Source organism: Triticum dicoccoides, chromosome 7A, assembly GCF_002162155.2.
Source record: "Triticum dicoccoides isolate Atlit2015 ecotype Zavitan chromosome 7A, WEW_v2.0, whole genome shotgun sequence".
Classification (NCBI taxonomy): domain Eukaryota; kingdom Viridiplantae; phylum Streptophyta; class Magnoliopsida; order Poales; family Poaceae; genus Triticum; species Triticum dicoccoides.
The window spans coordinates 32,876,095-32,897,252 of NC_041392.1; the positions used below are offsets into that span (position 1 = coordinate 32,876,095).

At 44.6% G+C, this 21,158-nt stretch overlaps 1 pseudogene; it reads right to left on the reverse strand.

The window, feature by feature from the left end:
* LOC119332972 overlaps positions 1-20,843 on the reverse strand; it is a 27,842-nt pseudogene extending 6,999 nt beyond the window's left edge.
* Between the last annotated feature and the right edge of the window lie 315 nt (positions 20,844-21,158).

Consider the following 21,158-nt stretch of genomic DNA (forward strand, 5'->3'; position numbering starts at 1 on the left):
GAACATTTTCCGGCAGGAGCCCCCTCAAAGCAATCGGAAGCAATTGCGTCATAATCACGTGGCAGTCGTGAGACTTCAGGTTTTGGAACTTTTTCTCCGCCATGTTTATTATTCCCTTTATATTGGACGAGAATCCAGACGGGACCTTCATACTGCTCAGGCATTCAAAAAAGATGACCTTCTCTTCTTTGGTCAGAGCGTAGCTGGCACGACCTTGAAACCATTCCGGATGCCGGTCATCAGGGTCTTTCAAACGTTGCTGGTCCTGCCGTGCTTCCTTTGTATCATTTGTCTTCCCATACACGCCCAAGAAGCTTAGGAGGTTCACGCAAATATTCTTCGTAACGTGCATCACGTCGATTGCAGAGCGGACATCTAGGACTTTCCAATATTCTAGCTCCCAGAATATAGATTTCTTCTTCCACATGGCTGCGTGCCTGTCAGCTCCCTTCGGAACTGATTGTCCGCCAGGACCCTTTCCAAAGATGACTTTCAAATCCTTGACCATATCAAATACCTCAGCACCAGTGCGTTCCGCAGGCTTCGGCCGGTGATCTGCCTTGCCGTTGTAATGCTTGCCTTTCTTTCTTACTGGATGAATTTTCGGAAGAAATCGACGATGCCCAAGGTACACGTTCTTCTTACAATTTGGCAAATGTACACTTTCAGTCTCATATAAGCAGTGCGTGCATGCATTGTATCCCTTATTTGACAGTCCCGAAAGGTTACTAAGAGCAGGCCAATCGTTGATGGTTACGAAAAGCAACGCTCGTAGGTCAAATTCCTCTTGTTTGTGCTCATCCCATACACGGACACCACCCCACAGCTGTAAAAGTTCATCAACTAATGGCCTTAGGTACACATCGATGTCGTTGCCGGGTTGCTTCGGACCTTGGATGAGCACTGGCATCATAATGAACTTCCGCTTCATGCACAACCAAGGAGGAAGGTTGTAGATGCATAGAGTCACGGGCCAGGTGCTATGGCTGGAGCTCTGCTCGCCAAAAGGATTCATGCCATCCGTACTTAGAGCAAATCTTATGTTCCTTGCGTCAGCTGCAAAATCTTTGAACCATCTGTCGATCTTTCTCCATTGCGTTCCATCTGCGGTGTGTCTCAACTCCCCGTCCGACTTACGGTCCTCTTTGTGCCATCGCAACAACTTGGCATGCTCTTTGTTCCCGAACAGACGTTTCAACCGTGGTATTATAGGAGCATACCACATCACCTTGGCGGGAACCCTCTTCCTGGGTTTCTGGCCCTCAACATCGTCACCAGGGTCATCGCCTCTGATCTTATAACGCAATGCAGTGCATACCGGGCATTCATTCAAATTCTCGTATTCACCGCGGTAGAGGATGCAGTCGTTGATGCATGCATGTATCTTCAGAACCTCTAAACCTAGAGGGCAGACAACCTTCTTTGCTTCGTACGTACTGGCGGGCAACTCGTTATCCTTTGGAAACATATTCTTCAACATTTTCAGCAAGTTTTCAAATGCCGAGTCAGCTACACCTGCCTCTGCCTTCCATTTCAGCAAATCCAGTGTGCAGCCCAGCTTTTTCAGACCATCATCGCATCCGGGATACAGCGCCTTTCTGTGATCCTCTAACATGCGATCCAAATTCTCCCTCTCCTTTTCAGTTTCGCAGCGTCTCCGTGCATCAGCAATGGTCCGACCAAGATCATCAACGGGATCATCACGTGCCTCTTCTTCACCTTCCCCTTCACCTTCAGCATCCTCCATGAAAGTATCACCGAAATGAGCAAGATAGCTTTCATCGATGAAATCATCCCCTTCTTCATCTTCTTCCATTATAACCCATCTTTCTCCATGCTTGGTCCAACAATTATAGCTTGGCATGAAACCGTGCCGAAGCAGATGCATGTGAACATCTCTTGAGGAAGAGTAACCCTTCTGATTCTTACAGATAACACATGGACAGATAACAAAACCCCCCTGCTTGTTCGCATTAGCCACTACGAGGAAATCTTTCAAACCCGTAGTGAACTCGCCGGAGAGTCGGTTACCGTACATCCATTGCCGATTCATCTGCATTATTATAATATAAAATATATAATTAACCATCATGCATTTGTTAAACTAACTAGCTACAAACAATATAAATTAAACAATGAACTGCACACATGCATATTTTATCAATGACACACATGCATGAAAGGTTCAAGTTGCTAACCGCGATCGAGGAGGAAAAAATAAATGAGGAACCTCAAGTGTGGCTCCAACACTTCATATCATGTTTGTTTCACCCTCTTAGGGCATTTCATCAAACACCTTGTGTGCATAAGAGGAACCAAAAGCAAACCTACACCCCCTTGTGAAGCTTGTGAAGAGAAGTGGCACCAAATGACTAAGTGAGCGTGCTGAACTGGTATATATAGGGGAGGAGCTTTAGTCGCGGTTGGCCTGGCCAACCGCGACTAAAGGCCTTTGCGCACCTTTAGTCGCGGTTGGCCTGGCCAACCGCGACTAAAGCCCCTCACGTGCACCAGCTGGCCACCGAGCGCCCTGGGCCCAGGCCTTTGGTCGCGGTTCGTCTGCCGAACCGCGACTAAAGACTTCATTAGTTGCGGTTCCTACAGTTTCGCGACTAATGGGGCTGGACGGAAGCCTCTTTTTCTACCAGTGGAGAACGTAGTCAAATTAGACAGCAACCATGCAACCTGCAGAAGGCTACACCGGGATGATCTACTCTAGCAATACTTATCAATGTTCCTTTCGTCTTATTACACTAGAGTCGTGCCACTTCGACAAGAATAGATGATCCCTATCAGAGATGTATGAACATGTGTTTTCCTCTTTAGCAACATCCAACATGCATTATGCCGATAAATTTGCTTTTTTCTTAATTTTGTTCTTACTTATTTTTCTAGGTTCACAATTTTACATACAATGATCTGCTATCTTAAATTTAAATATTAATAATTTTAATTGTAAATAGTAAACACAATACTTATGAACACACCGTATTGATGGGCGCGGCGTGACGCCGCGCGGGTTATGCTAGTAGTAAGCTAGGCAACTCTACTAATCCTTTTTTTTGAAACAGCAACTCTACTAATCCTCGTGTTGCCACGTGCTAGCACGAGCAAGGCAAGGCGTGCAGCACGCGGGCCATGCGGCGGGAATGAAAAAATATTAGCATTTCAACGGGTGGCTGGTCACTCCATCTAAACCGGAGCTCACACACGTTGGACGCACAGCCACTCGAAGACAGTCCGTGTTTCTCTCGGCATCCAAATTTTTGCTGATTTTGGTGCAAAATCAAGCCGTCTTCAACTGCAAATGCAACTAAAATTTTTAAAAGCATTAGTGAAAGTATTAAATCTCTATATAACTAGAAATTGTAAGGGTATTGGTAAGTTAATGTTCAAAAAGTTGTAATCTAGCTTGAGCTCCATGGTACTCTCATGAACAGTAATTTTGAAAAAAAGTAAAAAATTCTGAAATTTTGTGGCATTGTTTATGACCAAATGTCTTACATGCTTGCATAAATTGGTGCCCGCGTGACATCCTACGAGTTCAAGACAAAAAAAAGTTCTGCTCAAAAGTGCACACAAGTTTGAGCATCAATTTTGTTATTTTTTGTATGAGGCCATAGAATGTTATTTGGCCACAAAAATTTGCAAGCACCTACAACATTTGGTCATAATTAATGCCACAAAGTTCCAGATTTTTATTGATTTTGTTTACTATTTTTACTATTCACGGTAATATCATGGAGCTTGAGCTCCAAAAAACTACACTCATTAATGTTTGGACAAACAATATTTTGGCTTTTGAAGGAAATGAGAGATTTTACTGCTCTCTGTGTGTGTGTGTGTGTGTGTGCGTGTGTGTGTATGTGTGTGTGTGTGTGTGTGTGTGTGTGTCACATTCATGGTGTCCATTGGAATTCTTGTTACTAACTCCAGGACACTGCTACTCTTTTTCTGTAGTGCACTGTTCTAAGGGCATGCCCAAGCAATGGTTCTGAACGCATCACCCTAAGTGTTGAAATTACAACCACTTATGTGTTGCGTACCTAGGTTCTGTTATATTTAATTCGTTCAGGAATCATGTTTGCATCTAAAATTTATAGTCTGTTTGCAGCGAGAAGCGAATGAGAGAAAAATAGAGAGACAAGTCACACCAGATCAGAGAATTTAATTATCCACAAAAAAAGATCAGAGAATTTAATTTTAATACCTAGATAAATATGCTAAGAGTCGTATCTTCACCGACATAAAACTCTCATATCTCTCGTCTTTAATTTATGCCTCACCTCAGCATTTTGCCTACAAAACCTTACTAAGAGCCAATCATTGATAGTGCCCGAATAATGGATTTTTGTGCTTCGTGCCTTACAGGCTTATGCTGTCGCTTTCGTCTCTTAGGCTAGTCATAGTGGAAGTAACCTAGCTAGTAAAATAGCACAACCCAAGACAAGTTTGCTTATGTGGCAGCTAGTTAATGAGTATTATGTTACCATCACATAGCGCTTCCCAAAAAAGATTGAGTCTATAAGCTAATAAATGCAACCATACATGATACTACTTCTAAGACACTTTGCACTATGAAGGTAGTAATATAGATTAGTGTCATATGCATGACACTAGTCTAAGTTACTCTCCACTATGACCAGCCTTAGCTCAAGCAGCTTACTATCCAACACCTATCCAACACCTATAGGTGTGCACCCCGTCCTCCTCGCCCTAGTTTCTAGCTGCCTACCGACCTAATCCTTCGTAGCACATGCGTCCTCCAAAGCGTTTTGGAGCCGACCTACGACCAACCTAGTCAACATCTTTGTGGAGGTAGAATTATATTATCTCACACGATCTCTGGGTTTATTATTTTCTAAATCCCGCAAATGAATTGCAATTTTCACAAAACTTTAAATTTGTAAATGGCAGATCATTTGTTTGCATTTCAGATTTTATTTGGATCTGTTTGAAGCAGTTTTTTTTGTATACACTCAAGCACATCTCATGGTTTTCGAATGTTGTTATAATACGAAAGCTTTCTGTCCGCCTTTTTCTCTTGTGCCGAATAGCCCATCAGGTAAAAAAAAAAGAAACCACTACTAGTAGTGACTAAGAAGCATTTTGAGGTGTTAAACTAGTCAACGCTAACTAAGAAGTAATAAATCACTACTACATGGAAATATACAAACCTTGGGCATATTAATCTTACTGACATAGTTCACACAAGCTAGACCACGTGACCTTCACTGACATTACAAGACTGTACAAATTACTTGAATTTTTTGTAGAGCTTCCACTCTTCTGCGGTTTAAACCACACGGTGTTAGACATAATATCCTCAATGTCGTAATATCCAGGAATTTTCGAATCACCAACAACGCCATCAGGATAGCAATTATCATCACCTGAGTGACTGTTGTACGTGTACAAGTCTATAGTCAAATTCTTGGTGTAATCCACACAAACTGTGACCGGTGGCAGCCTGCAAACACTCAACTTGCCATTGAAGACTGAAAAAGCACGCCCTTGCATGGTACGATAGACCGCAGTTATTGTAAGTGAGTCAAACAAATTGTCCCCAAGATGATGCACCTCAAACTCCAACACAGCCAACACGGCCTTTGGTATAGAAGCCATTCTTAGATCGATGCTGCCGTGATGGCCAGTGTTAATGTGCCAATGGAGCCTTTCATATTCTGCATAGAAAGATGGAGCATAGACCGAATATCCGTCTATTAACACCTTGTCTTCACCTTCTTCGTCTTTAATTAGCAAACGATATTCAATTAGCACAAGCCCAACCGCGTAGATGCCTTGATGCGGGTTAAGTAGAGGTTGAAGCTTACAAGAACCCTGTAAATTGTATAGTTAGACACAGGACGTGAATTTTTGGGACATGCAGCCACGCGCTGCCGTAATCCCGAGCATCCGTCCACGCGTTGTGATTGCTACTTATTATAGCCCATTTGCAAATACGTAATATGATAATTACGAGCGTTCATGAATACGTCCTGGTATACGCCCCACTAGTGGACCAGGCGACATTTATGTCTCGTATGAATACAAGCCTCACATCACAGCCCCGGCGATGGCATAACTGCTCTCGGTTTTGGATAGACATCATTTGAGAACGTGCACTGGCTGGATTGTCGCACTGTAGATTTCATGCAATCCGTCCCTTGTGGAGGAGCAGAGCGAGGATCGGAGGTGGGTTATGCACAGATGTAGATCAGGTTAGACCATCCAAAAAATTATATGATGCGTTGATTTTTGGTTTCTATGCCTACGAGCATACACACACACCTGTAATCATCTTTCGTTTTTCATGAAAAAAAATCATCTCTCGTTTTCCTCAATCGGTCAATCCCTCAACATGACGACATTGTTGGGCTGCATGCCTGCATGTCGTCCTCTGCAAGGGCCGGCGCGTCCGTTGTGTTGATGGTGCATTGATGGCTTTCTGGGTGCCATTATGTGTTTGCATGACAGCTGGGTGTATTGATTCGCCCTGCAGTGATTTAATTCTTTCATAACGCATGCATGTCGGCTGTCAAGTCGTTTAGTAATTATTGACGTTTTGGTGGGTGTGTTACACACCCAGCGTGTGGGATTAATGCCATCCCTAATTGCTTGGGTTTTTTTCTTTAAAAATCTATTTGCTTGGGGTTAGTACGTAACACGCAATTAGTGTACTCCTCGTTATGCAACACATGGTTCAAACCGGATTCAATGGTCCATGCACACCACCGTTGTAGGAGTATTATTGATAGGCCAGTCTGCTGCGTACATAGGATGCAATATGTACTGGCACACCGAAAAGGATAAATACATAGGGAACTAGAGCAAATCAATCGCACGAAGTACAAATGGGGACTAGAGCAAATCCATTGCACGTGGTACACAGGAGATCTAGAGCAAATCCTTCGCAAGGGGGGCGGGGGGAGCTTCAGAGCTTGTGCATGAAGATCATGACCAGGAGCAGCAAATTCAGGACGCCCAACATTTAAATGTTCTTCAGCCATGCTTGATTCTGTTCAAGCAGTGATACGTGGCGATAGGCTGATGCATGTGAAATCATGTATCCCCACCGTGAGCTGAAGTACTGTGTACTTCTTCTCGCACATCAAAAAACTGCATCCACCGTACCGCCAAACACAAAAAACAGATGTTTAGCGAGGTGTGTGTGGACATGGATCGAAAGGATCTTGAAAAACTTACTCCATGCCTTTCGCACTTGTAGAAATGCCTGCCTGGGTTTTCTTCCATTCCCGAGACGAACCACATCATGTAGCGTGCATTGCAATCTGGGCAACGGATGAGAGGGAGCGGAGGCATCTAGTTAGCGGTGTGGTGTGATGGAGAAGGCGTGGAGCTAAGCTGGGACTTAGACGAACACATGCTTGTGAGGCTGAGAGAAGGAGAACTAAGAAAAAGGCTTGAGCAGGATGGGCATTGACAATCAAGCCGATTGTTTAAAAAGGCCACGGGCAGCATCATGGAGCTAGTCGTTGGGACTGGGATGCTAGTGGCCCGCGCCTCAATTCAATGCCTGGCCTGCCTTTTAATTTTGCATTGGATGCCTTGCCTGCCTTGCGCTGCATGTGTCAGATGCTAATACGTGGTTATACCAAATGCTATACGAGGAGCCGAAAATCGTTATACATCCCGTGGGTATTCAAGTGGCACGAATCACGTGGAAACATGCGGGCTGGATACCAGCCGCGCGTGGCCGCATGTCCACTCGTGATTATTCGGACACATATCCTGCAGATTTCTTCGATAAAGAGAAAAGAAGAGAAGGTACAACATAACTCACCGGCTTAAGCTTACATGGTTTGTCTCTAGAGTATTCAAAGACATAGTTGCGTAGTTGGTTGTTTCGTACATCTCGGAATGCAAACATGCCATAGACCTCTAAGGCGGTATCATGATGAGATGATAAATTCAAACTAAACACTTGGATTGCCCGTCGACAAGGTTCATTGTCCCTTTTGTCAACCCAACGGTTTTCCCATCTTGGCAATGGAGGTACTGCAGGCAATATGAAAACAAATCATTAGATATCAAAAGTTGTGCAGTAAATACATGGATAACGTCATATAGATTAGAACTTGGGAATCTTAAATATATAGAACCTGAGGAAGACTTCTCTCAATTTTCTCTTTACATATACTTAGGTTTTTTTTATGACATATGGAACTCCCTTCCCTTGGTTCACTAGCAAATCACTGGACATGGTGGCAAAATAGAGAATGTGACTTGCTCGAGATACAAATGGTCATGCGCATGCAAATCTTTTTTTAACTTTATTTATAAAGGCATACCGTCAAACTTTCTAAAAAATTGCCACCGGTACAAACATAATACGTCAGTAGGTTTGCAGGATTCAAAACTAAGTGGATTCACATAAAAACTGAAGAAATTTTTCTGAAGGATAAGGTGCTTGCCACATCTGTCATAACAAAACAAAATTTTCATAAGATTGGACCGAATCAAAACTTTTGTTTGGAATTGCATGCCAAATGAACCATAAGAAAAATATTACATATGATTTTCAATCCTGCAAATCAAAAATAAGAACAGAAATTCTAACGAACAGTATCTATAAAAAATTCTACTCCCTCCGTCTCAAAATAAGTGTTTCAAGTTTAGTACAATTTTGTACTAAACCTAGTACAAAGTTGAGACACTTACTTTGGGACGGAGGGAGTACTTATGAACCAATAGGCGCTTGACACTAGTAGAAAAAGGGTCAAACGTGAAGCACATTAGTGCCAGTTTGAATTTCAGCCGGCACTAATGTGTGCATTAGTGCCGGTTCCAACGGCTAGCCGGCCGCTCTCATTAGTACCGGTTCGTGGCGAACCTTTAGCATCGGTTCGTGCCACGAACCGGTACTAAAGTGAGTGGTGGCAGGATGTTGTCAGTCCGGGGCCCCTCCAGCACCTTTAGTACTGGGTCGTATCACGAACCGGTACTAAAGGTCGTCCTACATAGACCCTTCGTCCACCCGAGCTCGCTCTGTTCTTCCCCTTTCTCCTCTCCTCTCTGTTCTTTCCCCTCTTCCTCTCAAGCTCATCACACATTTTTCCCAAAATTTGTCAAGATTTGAAGGCTCCCATCCATTCAAATGATCACAAAGGTTAGCAACTTTGTCCTTTCATCTCTCATTGCTAGATTAGCTCGTGCAATGCTTTATATAGTGATTGATTTTTGAGTTTAGTAATTTGGGAGGAATTATATATATGTGCTAGTATTTGATTTATATGCAATTTGAGGTCAAAAATAACACTTAGTTTGCATATGTAGGTGTGGTTTACTTAGTACCTTCTAAATCTCCGTCGTAACCACCGTCGATCGCTCTCAACGTCCCGTCGCCGGCACCACCTTGTGGTGAGCCTCTTGTTCATGAAGTTTTATATAAAAAATTGATGTTTGTGTGATTTGGATATATAGTTACTCGTATAATTATCTTACCCATACATTGTTTGTTATACATAGTGCCATGGTTTTGATATCCGTCCCCGTCGGCCCTCGTCCGGGTTATGATTCGGATGTGGCATATTCTTTTCTAAAACTATTCATTGCATTTCGTGTTTATGACAAATTATGTCCATCAAGTTGACATAGATATTTGTATGTAGGAGGTAGTTGAACCGGAAATTCCAACCGACCATATTGTCGAGAGGTTAAATTTAGTTGAAAGAGAAAACGAGGATTTGAAGGAAAAAATGAAAAGAATTGAGGGGGAGAAGATGGAATTGGAGTTGCATGTTGCCGATGTCGTCGATGATCACAAGATTAAGATGGAGAAAATGCGCTTGAAGATTAGAAAGATTAGAAAATATGCCATTCATAGTGAGGCTTGGTATCATTATGATGTTGGACCAATTGTTACCTTAGTTGCGATCTTGATCGCATTTGTTGTTGCATTTAAATTCTTTAGCTAGAGAGTTATTTGTTTGTTGCATTTAAGTGTTGTATGATCTTTATGTATGAACTTTATGTATTGTATTAATTTGGTGTTTTCGGTGCTGTGTATTGAAGATGAGCCGGCAATGGATGTACGATGACCGATGCTCTCCCGAGTTCATTAATGGCGTGCGTACTTTTCTGCTTGCGGCTGAGGCAAACAAGTGGGCGGATGGTTTTATGCCTTGTCCATGTGCTGGCTGTAAGAATGGTCACAATACTCTACGTCAAGAACCATTCACGTCCACCTGTTTGAGTCCGGTTTCATGCCCCACTATAATGTTTGGATCAAGCATGGAGAAAGAGGGGTTATGATGGAAGACAATGAAGAAGAAGAGGACGACGACAGCTATCCTGGCCATGGGTTCCCTGAATACGATGATACAACAATGAGGGAAGAAGCTGAGCCGGTAATGCGGGAAGAAGCTGAGCCGGCAATGCGGGAAGAAGCTGAAGAAGAGGTATCAGATGAGCCCGTTGATGATCTAGGTCGGGCCATTGCCGATGCAAAGAGAAACTGCGCAAAATGATTTGGAGAAGAAGAAGTTGCAGCGCATGTTAGAGGATCACAAAAAATTGTTGTACCCGAATTGCGTAGGTGACAAGAAAAAGCTGGGCACCACACTGGAATTGCTACAATGGAAGGCAGAGAATGGTGTATCTGACAAGGGATTTGGAAAGTTGCTGGTAACGATAAAGAATATGCTTCCAAAGGACAACGAATTGCCCGAGAGTACGTACGAAGCAAAGAAGGCTGTCTGCCCTCTAGGGTTAGAGGTGCAGAAGATACATGCATGCCCTAATGATTGCATCCTCTACCGTGATGAGTATGTGGATTTGAACGCTTGCCCCATTATGCGGTGCATTGCGCTATAAGATCAGCCGCGATGACCCTGGTGATGTCGAGGGCGAGCGCCCCAGGAAGAAGATTCCTGCCAAGGTGATGTGGTATGCTGCTATAATACCACGGTTGAAACGTTTGTTCCAAAACAAAGAGCATGCCAAGGCGATGCGATGGCACAAAGAAGACCGTAAGAAAGACGGAAAGTTGAGAGTACCCGCTGACGGGTCGCAGTGGAGAAAAATCGAAAGAAAGTACGGGAAGGAGTTTGCAGATGACGCAAGGAACGCATGGTTTGGTCTAAGCGCAGATGGCATTAATCCTTTTGGGGAGCAGAGCAGCAACCATAGCACCTGGCCTGTGACTCTATGTTTGCATAACCTTCCTCCTTGGTTGTGCATGAAGCGGAAGTTCATTATGATGCCAGTGCTCATCCAAGGCCCTAAGCAACCCGGCAACGACATTGATGTGTACCTAAGGCCATTAGTTGAAGAACTCTTACAACCGTGGAATGGAACAGGTGTACGTGCGTGGGATGAGCACATGGGGGAAGAATTTGACCTAAAGGCGTTGCTGTTGGTGACCATCAATGATTGGCATGCTCTCAGTAACCTTTCAGGACAGACAAACAAGGGATACCGCGCATGCACGCACTGTTTGGACGATACCGACAGTATATATTTGGCTAATTGTAAGAAGAATGTGTACCTGGGACATCATCGATTTCTTCCGAGCAGGCATCCCGTAAGAAAGAAAGACAAGCATTTCAAAGGTGAGGCGGATCACCGGACGAAGCCTCGCCACCGTACTGGTGCTGATGTACATGATATGGTCAAGGATTTGAAGGTGGTCTTTGGAAAGGGTCTTGGTGGACAACCTGTTCCGAATGACGCTGACGGACGCGCACCCATGTGGAAGAAGAAATCTATATTTTGGGACCTGCCCTATTGGAAATACCTAGAGGTCCGCTCCGCAATCGACGTGATGCACGTGACGAAGAATCTTTGTGTGACCCTGCTTGGCTTCTTGGGCGTGTATGGGAAGACAAAAGATACACCTGAGGCATGGGAGGACCAGCAATGTATGCACGGAAAAGACGGCATACATCAGGGTCATGCAAGCTACACTCTTACCAAAGAAGAGAAGGAAATCTTCTTTGAATGCCTGCTCAGTATTAAGGTACCGTCTGGCTTCTCGTCGAATATAAAGGGAATAATAAACATGGCAGAGAAAAAGTTCCAGAACCTAAAGTCTCATGACTGCCACATGATTATGAAGCAACTGCTTCCGATTGCATTGAGGGGGCTTCTACCGGAAAACGTTCGATTAGCCATTGTGAAGCTATGTGCATTCCTCAATGCAATCTCTCAAAAGGTAATCGATCCAGAAATCATACCAAGGTTAGAGAATGATTTGGTGCAATGCCTTGTCAGTTTCGAGTTGGTGTTCCCACCATCCTTCTTCAACATCATGACGCACGTCCTAGTTCACCTATGTGAAGAGATTAACGTTTTGGGTCCTGTATTTCTACACAATATGTTCCCCTTTGAGAGGTTCATGGGAGTCTTAAAGAAATATGTTCATAACCGTGCTAGGCCAGAAGGAAGCATCTCCAAGGGCCATGAAAATGAGGAGGTCATTGAGTTTTGTATTGACTTTATTCCTGACCTTAAGCCGATTGGTGTTCCTGAATCGCGGCATAAGGGCAGACTGGATGGAAAAGGCATGCTAGGAGGGGAACAAATAATATGTATGGACGGGCATTCTCTCAGTGAAGCACACTACACAGTTCTACAGAATTCCGCCTTGGTGGCTCCGTATATGGATGAACACAAGAATTTGCTACGCTCCAAACACCCGGAGCGGTCTAATGACTGGATTACACATGAACAAACCAGGAGTTTCGCCAGCTGGTTGCAGACACGTACCATGCATGACGCCTCTATTGAAGATGACCTATACTTGCTGTCCCAGTTACCATCTTCGAATATAATGACTTTCAAAGGGTACGAGATAAATGGTAATACATTTTACACGATCGCCCAAGATAAGAAGAGCACCAACCAAAATAGTGGTGTCCACTTTGATGTAGAAACCAAGACGGGAAAGGAAACATATTATGGTTATATACAGGACATATGGGAACTTGACTATCGACGTGGTTTGAAGGTCCCTTTATTTCGGTGCAAATGGGTCAATATGACACGAGGCGGGGTAACGGAAGACCCGCAGTACGGAACGACAATAGTGGATCTCAACAATCTTGCGTATGCAGATGAACCATTCGTCCTAGCCAATGATGTGGCACATGTTTTCTATGTGAAGGGCATGTCTACCAAGCCGAGAAAAAGAAAAGATAAGGAAGCGAATGCATCGTACGATGAGCCAAAGCGGCACATAGTTCTTTCTGGGAAGAGAAACATCGTGAGAGTGGATGACAAGACAGACATGTCAAGAGATTATGAAAAGTTTGATGAAATTGCTCCATTCACAGTGAATATTGACCCAAGCATCTAGTTAAACGATGAAGATTTTCCATGGCTACAGCGCAAAGGGACACACGCGAAGAAAAAGTTTCACACCCAAAGATCTGGGATGCGATCGGCTTCACTATCATCACTTTCTTGTGTGTTTCACACCCAGGAGGGAATCTCTGCAATAGTTAGGATAGCTAGTTATGTGTTTTGGCATTTGAAATGCGAAGAAATTTTATGTGCAAGCAAATTCTTTCATGCATTTACTGATTTTTCAGCTAAATGACCCTGAAATTGAAAAGCATTTCAAATGAACTCAGAAAAGGTTGAAAGTTGGCATGGTATCATAATTTCACCCACATAGCATGTGCAAAAAAGTAGAGAGGGTTACCGTAAAAACTGGATGCACTTCGTGTACAAAATGGACAATCTCTTTCGAAGTATAAGGGTTTCAGACGAAAACTCATCTGTTACAAAGGCATTTCATATTTTAAATAACCTAAACATTACCAAATTGAATATAATGATAAAACATACTAATATTAAACATAAGAAAAAAGAATCACTGAAAAATCTATTTTCAAAGTTAAGTTATTCACAAACTAGTGATTCACACAAATTTCAAATAATTCAAAATTTAAACTATTCAAATTTGTAGACTACCGGTACTAACAGAAAGTTTGTAATTTTTTGTACCTAAAGCAAAAATATTCACAAAGAAACTCTAAATACAGCAAAAAACAACTCAAAAATAAATAAAACAAAAATAAATAAAGCAAAAAAATAAGAAAAAAAGCCCACCTACTGGGCCACAACGGCCTGCATACGACTAGAAACCCAAATTCTAGTTGGACCAGGATGCAGGCCCGCTAGCACAGTAGGCCCAACAGGGCATCGCAGCAGAGATAGGCCCAGAAGGCCTGCTTAAGAGAGGAGCTCGAGACAGCAGCGACGGCGGGGCTTATAAGTAGGTGCGAGTGCCCCTTGGCTAGCGAGGTGGGACTAAACTTTTGCGCCCCTCGCCTGGCAGCGCACACCCTTTAGTACCGGGTCGTGGCTCCAACCGGTACTAAAGGGGGGCCTTTAGTACCGGTTGGCGCCACGACCTAGTACTAAAGGGGGTGCGGTTCCCGCCGCTTCGCCTGGCCAAAACAGACCTTTAATACCGATTGGTGGCTCCAACCAGTACTAAAGGTGGGTTCTATATAAGAAAACACTTAAAAAAATTTGTCAGTTTCTCATCTCTCCCTGCTTCTTTCTCCTCTGCCCCGTCGCCGCCGCCCCTCGTCGCCGCCCACGTCGCCGTCCGTCGCCGTCCCCGTCCCCGTCCCCGTCCCCGTCGTCCCTGTCGCCGCGCCGCGCCGCGCCCCGTCCTCTTGTCGTCCCCGCCCGGTCCGTCCCCGTCCCCGTCATCGTCGCCGCCCCGTCCCCATCGCCGTCTCCGTCTCCGTCCCCGTCCCCGTCGCCGCCCACCGTCGTCGCGCCTTGCCGGTGAGCTCCTGCCCCGGCCGCCAACCACACACACACACACACACATTGTTATAGAATTGTTAGCAATCTTTCTGTTTTTTAGTTATAGAATTATTAGAAATGTTAGTTTTAGTTATAGAAATGTTAGTTATATAGAAATGTTAGTTATATAGAAATATTAGAAATGTTAGTTATATAGAAACGGTTTTTAGTTATAGAAATATTAGAAATGTTAGTTTTAGTTATAGAAATATTAGAAATGTTAGTTTTAGTTATAAAATTTAGAATTTGCATATATGAAATCACAATCCATAATTTAAAAAATGTTACTTTACTTTTGTGGCATATAGTATTTGTTGTCGACGATGCCCGGCCCGCATCCTCGCCCTCGACCCGTTCGCGACGACGTCCTGCTTCAGAGGACCCATGTCTGGGACTGGGCTCCGCCGGGATGGCACCGGGAGGTGCTACCTTCAGGGGCGCGACGCTTGGTGAGGAACCCGGCCCCGGGTCCCGTCGTCGACCCTCATCTCCTTTGGTGGCATTCACGTGGGCCACTTTCGGTGCGGAGGGAGCCGGCCCCGCCGGAGGTGGTACATCGCCGTGTCAGGGAGGAGGACGAGCACGTCCATCGCTACATGGCTGCTATGGACGTCAGGTTCTCCAATACCTGGCAGGTTCTTTGGGGAGATCACCCGAGCTATGATCCAGTGATGGTTCCTTCACTTTGGTTGTCCACCGCCTAGATTACTCTCTAGTATTCCATCTTTATTAGCTAGCTAGCTTGCTAGTGATGTATTCGATATATAATATTCGAGATGATTTATTCGAGATTATATATATTATTCGAGACAATGTATTCGAGATTATGTCTATTATTCGAGACGACGTATTCGAGATTATATTCGATGATGCTTATTATGTACTATGATTGATTCAGTTTTTCCTTATTAATTGATTGCATCCATGCATTGTAATTTGAATATATTTCTTTTGGATTAGTTAAATAAAACCTATGGCGGACAATATCGGCAGAGAGGGAGAAGAGGCCCTGTTCAATATCATACGCAATCCTCGCGGGCCAGATGATGATCAGAATGAAGAAGATTATGACGACTCCGAATATCTAAACAACACCGGGGAGGGTGATATGATATTCGACCACGACGACCGAATTGATGAAGTCATGAACTATGAACATGACGAAGAAAATTTTGATCTTGAAACAACAAAGACCGGCGAGGTATATATATTTATATAAGCAGGCATCTGGTGATCATCACATGTTTTAAATGACTTGAAGATATATTAACGAATCAATCTTTCTTCTTTCAGCCATCCGGATCGAGCAAATCTTCAGGCAACAGGAAACGAGGCCCGAAAAAAAAGTTGAAGGAGGGCGTAAAGTATAATATCGAGGCCATCAAACCTAATGGCGAACCATTAGCGCCTAAGAAGATTGCGGACAAGTTCATTCGTCAGTGCGGAGTTCTTGTGAAGGACCAACTCCCGATCTCCCTTCAAGAATGGAGAGAGCCAGCAAAGCCACGTCCAGGAGTTACTTTTGTCGATGACAGACAAAAACTTCTGCTTTGGGAAACGCTCATGGAACATTTCACCCTACCAGATCATTTCACAGATGCAGATGTGGAGAAAGTCAAGGACGCTGCTCTTAGGAAGATGGCGGTTGCATTCAAGAACCACAAGATTCGTGAATGGGCCAAGTACGTCAAGGGAGGAAGGAAGACTCCAGTATTCGAGGGAACACTAGAGAAGCAAAGTGCTCATTGGGACGATTTCGTGAAATTCAAGGATTCAGAATTATCTAAGTAACGGTCAAGAATAAACAAGGCCAATGCCGCAAAAAAGGATAAGTTCCATAAGCTAGGGCCAGGTGGCTATGCGGTGGGAATGCCTAAGTGGGATAAGTCTGAGAAAGAGATGCTGGATGCAGGTGTCACTCCAGAAACATTGAGCTGCCCCCCCAGGTGCAGGACTTGGTTCTATGCGCACGGGGGGGAGTTGGACCCGAAGACAGGCAAAGTTTCGAAGAAGGCATGTCTGGACGGAGCCGAAGATAAGCTACTTGTTGCAATAGAAGAGGCTCGATCCGGGTTGTTCGAGCCCAACAGCAACGACGAGCTTACGCGTGCCCTGGGAAATCCTGAACACCCGGGAAGAACACGAGGCATGGACGCTATTCCGTGGTATGAGGGGTTTTCGGACTGGAACGCCGACTACAGAACCCGTGCGAGAAAGAAGATTGCGGAGGAGAAGAAGAGGAAGATGGAGGAGGAACAGAGGAAGCTAGACTATGAACACCTTCAAGGCCTAGAATCAGCGCACGCGGACTTGGCAGTCAAATTCCAGCGGCAGCGGGAGCATATCGACTCACTTAGCCAGCAAAGGGGGTCACAGCAGCTAGCGGATGATCCACCATTGGATAGCACCGTCCCATCCATGCCGAGAAGCAGCATGGGTTCCGCCCCGTGCGACGCATTGCTGGATAGCTATCGAGTGGATGACATCATGGAGAACACTAATTGCGAGCTACACTTCAAAATGAAAAACATATCCATGAAGGTGGCGGACGGCCTTGATTTTACAAATCCCCCCGAGTCAACCTTCCATTGCAACCCGATTCTATCGGGCTATGCTCGTGTCTTGGTTGATGAGGTGGTGGACCAATATTCGGGGCTAGAGCTTGACATTCCTGGAGGTGACGATGAGCACACACTGGGAGAGGCCAACCATCGTATCATCCTATGGAGAAAGGATTGCATCATCTTTCGAAGGCCACCGACACCGCGTCATCCGACTCCTCATCGAAGTCCGCCACCGAGTCAGCACACTCCTGCTCCTCCAAGTCCACCAACGCGTCAGGCCACTCCTCCTCCAAGTCCGGCACAGCTTCAGGTCACTCCTCCTCCTCCAAGTCCGGCACAGCTTCAGGCCACTCCTCCTCCAAGTCCGGCACAGCTTCAGGCCACTCCTCCTCCTCCAACTCAGCCACGTTAGCCATCTTCGTCGCCTCAGCAATCACGGAAGAGAGCCGCCTCAGCTATGGTGCGTAGCGGTACAAGTCAAGGTAGTACTGGAGGTACAGGCGGAGGCAAGCGATTTCAATATGGTCCAAGCCTCGCGCCTCTTCCGTAGAGGCCTTACGACAAGTCCGAGGAGGAAAACATAGCCATATCGAAGGCCGAGGTGGAAGCCCATTTTGCACCAAAACCGGCACCGCCGCCAAGAGAGAAAGTGCCTGTGGAAAAGATTGACCACTTCATTCGTATGGCTAGAGCACCAGCTCCCAAGCCTGTTGACACAGACTATGAGCGCCACATCAAGAAGTTAAATCGAGCACGTCTACAGAAAGAGGCGAGCTCGAGCTCGAGCAAATCAGCTGGCAAAAGGAGCGGTAAAACCGTTCCCCAGCTGGGAGAACAGGCGGCGCAATCAATCCCCCGCTTGTTGTGTCAACAACACATGAGAGTAGGCGCGCCCAATATTATTGTGGGCAAACTGTTAACGTTCCCGGGGTGGGCGATGTGGTAATAACCAAGGAGCATATTGCGCAGGCTGAAACGATCGAGATCACTGTTGGACAACTCCTCGATATCGAGCCCATGTCTCTGACTAGAGAGGAGGAAATAAAACGGAAATATGTCCAGGGCCAACCTTTGGTCGAGCCAGACGAGGTCAATAAGCTCCCAACGAGAATGTATGAATTGCATCAATGGTACATGGACATTACCAAGATTTCCAATCGAGAGTCCCTCATGGTGAATGTCAAGAAGGATCATTACTACCATGAGAAAGCTGTGACCGTTGAGTATTCAGAACTATTTCAGCTATACAATCAAGACGCACTCGACAAATCTATCGTCAGTTGCTATTGTCTGTAAGTGATTTCTTTCTGTAATTTAAGTTTCAAGCTAGCTGTAGTGATCATTTGATCAATCATTACCTCCTGTAATTATCCTCACTATATTCTTTTCTGTGGTATTATGCAGGATGTTGATTTATGAAATGAAAAAAGGTGGACGCTATGGCATTGGGTTCGTTGACCCAAATACCATTAATGAATACACATGGAAAATAGATTCATATTACGAAAAAAGTGTAGAGGAAATCATGCTAGAGTTCTTCAAGCACCTCAAATACAATGAAGATATACTACTTCCTTACAACTTCGAGTGAGTCACACTGTCTTGTACTACAAATTCTGTTTTTGCCTACTAGCTAGCTACATATTTTTGCTTACATATGCTCGCTTAATTAAGACATGCAAACGTGTGTGCATGCAGATTTCACTGGATCTTGTTAATCATTAAAGTTGATGAAGGAACAGTTGAACTACTAGACTCACTACTTAAGAAAGCAAGTGACTACACCATCGTGAAGGGGATAGTCAACAGGTAATTTCAATCATTATTAACTATATCTCAGCCTATTTAATTAGTTCGTCATTTCCTGATAACAACTATTTAATAACCCATTTATTCATTTTCTTTGTCGGCGGGCAGGGCTTGGGCAAAGTTCATCAGGGCCACTCCAGGCCCATGGAAACAAAATTTGAAATGGTATCGACCCCAGGTAAGTAATTAAGTAGTACTAGCTAGCTGCCATCTCTTTAATTATCATGCTTGATTAATTATTATCTGATCTAATTCCATTCTCGTAAAGGCCCTGAAGCAGGCGCCGGGGAATAATCTGTGTGCATACTACGTTTGCGAGAACATTCGCATGATGGCGTCCGAAAGGAGCAAATCTCAAAGACAGGAGTGGGTACGTTTGTCAGAACACTATTCACAATTTTTACACCATTATCGATATCTAGTCACACAACTAATACACATGCATATTGATCTCCTTCTTAACAGTTCAAAGAGGTGCGGGAGAAGCTCCTAACAGAGGGCCACATAGAAGCAATTCAAGAGGAAATAACGGGATTTTTGCTCGACCAGGTCATAGATCCCAAAGGAGAATACTATTACCCGTTACCGCCCTCATGAACCACTTCCAATTGTTATCGTGCTCCGAAGGCATCAATTAGGCTAATGCCACTAGCTCCGAAGGCACCAATTAGGAGAAATTGTGTGTGTATATATATATACATACATGTGTGTATATATATGTGAATTAATTAATGGTGGTTGTGAGACATTCGATGATATATATATATTATGATCGGTTCTACTAGAAATTCTATTTATATATATGTATAACGTGTACAATATATAGTATCGTAAAATACCAGCAAACGAAAAAGAATTAAATGGAAAACACAAAATTAAATGAAAAAGAAATCATAAACCCAAAGCCCCAACCTTTTAATACCGGTTGGTGACACCAACCGGTACTAAAGGGCTCCCTACCCCCGAAGCTGGCTCATGCCACGTAGTTGCCCTTTAGCACCGGTTCATGCTGAACCGGTACTAAAGGGGGGGGGGGGCTTTAGTGCCTACACTTTAGCGCCGGTTACCAAACCGATACTAAAGGGCCTTATGAACCGGTGCTATTGCCCGGTTCTGCACTAGTGTGATGTTCAGAAGCTGACCGCCAATCTTTCTCGTTGTGATGTTCTAGAATCTGTGGGTTCAGATTTCACAAAATAAAAACCACATAATAGCAATAAAGCGTGGCCACTTACGCAAGCTTTACGCGGATAACAGGCTTGGATCGAGCTGACACGGGCCATTGACCTGAAGAGACCCCTCCCAGACCCCCCTTGATCTCTTGGCGCTGGACATTGTCGAAGGAAACTCGATCTGATTCTCCCACCTCTCTTCCATGTCGGCGACGTAATAAGGGTTCCCGTCCTCGTAGTAGAACGTATACCCGTATCCCCAAGAACCACCATAGTGGAGCTCCTCTTCTTCTTGGTCTGATTCGTCTGGTTCGTAGTACTCGTAATCACCTTCGTCGTCAAGCTCTTGCTGTTCCTGCAGGATGGAGTACAGCTCCCTGTCCCACAGCCAGGTGCCGAGCAACTCATCCTCTAGCTTCTTTCTCATGGCCGCCATGTCCAGATTCGGCTCCATGGCCGCCGCGCCGCCGCGAGATCGATCTGTAAGGACAGATTTACAGGGGACAAAAGGGAGGGATTAGAGGAAGTGACCTTCTTCTCTACCCTCCGTGATCTCCTTCCTACGCCGACACGGACGGATTGAAAGACGGTTTTCCGGCGAGTGCCGAGGCGCCGGTAAATAACCCCAGGTGCGGGTGCTACTTCGCTGCTGACTCTTCGCAATAGCGGCTAATGGGCTTTCTAATTTTAAACCCAGGGCAGGGGGCTAATGGGTTTTCTATTAGTATTATTTTACCTGTTAGTCAGGCCGAAATTGAATATTACGATCATGTTACGGCTCGAACTTCCTAAAAAAATGTTACTACTTTAACATAACACTAAAATC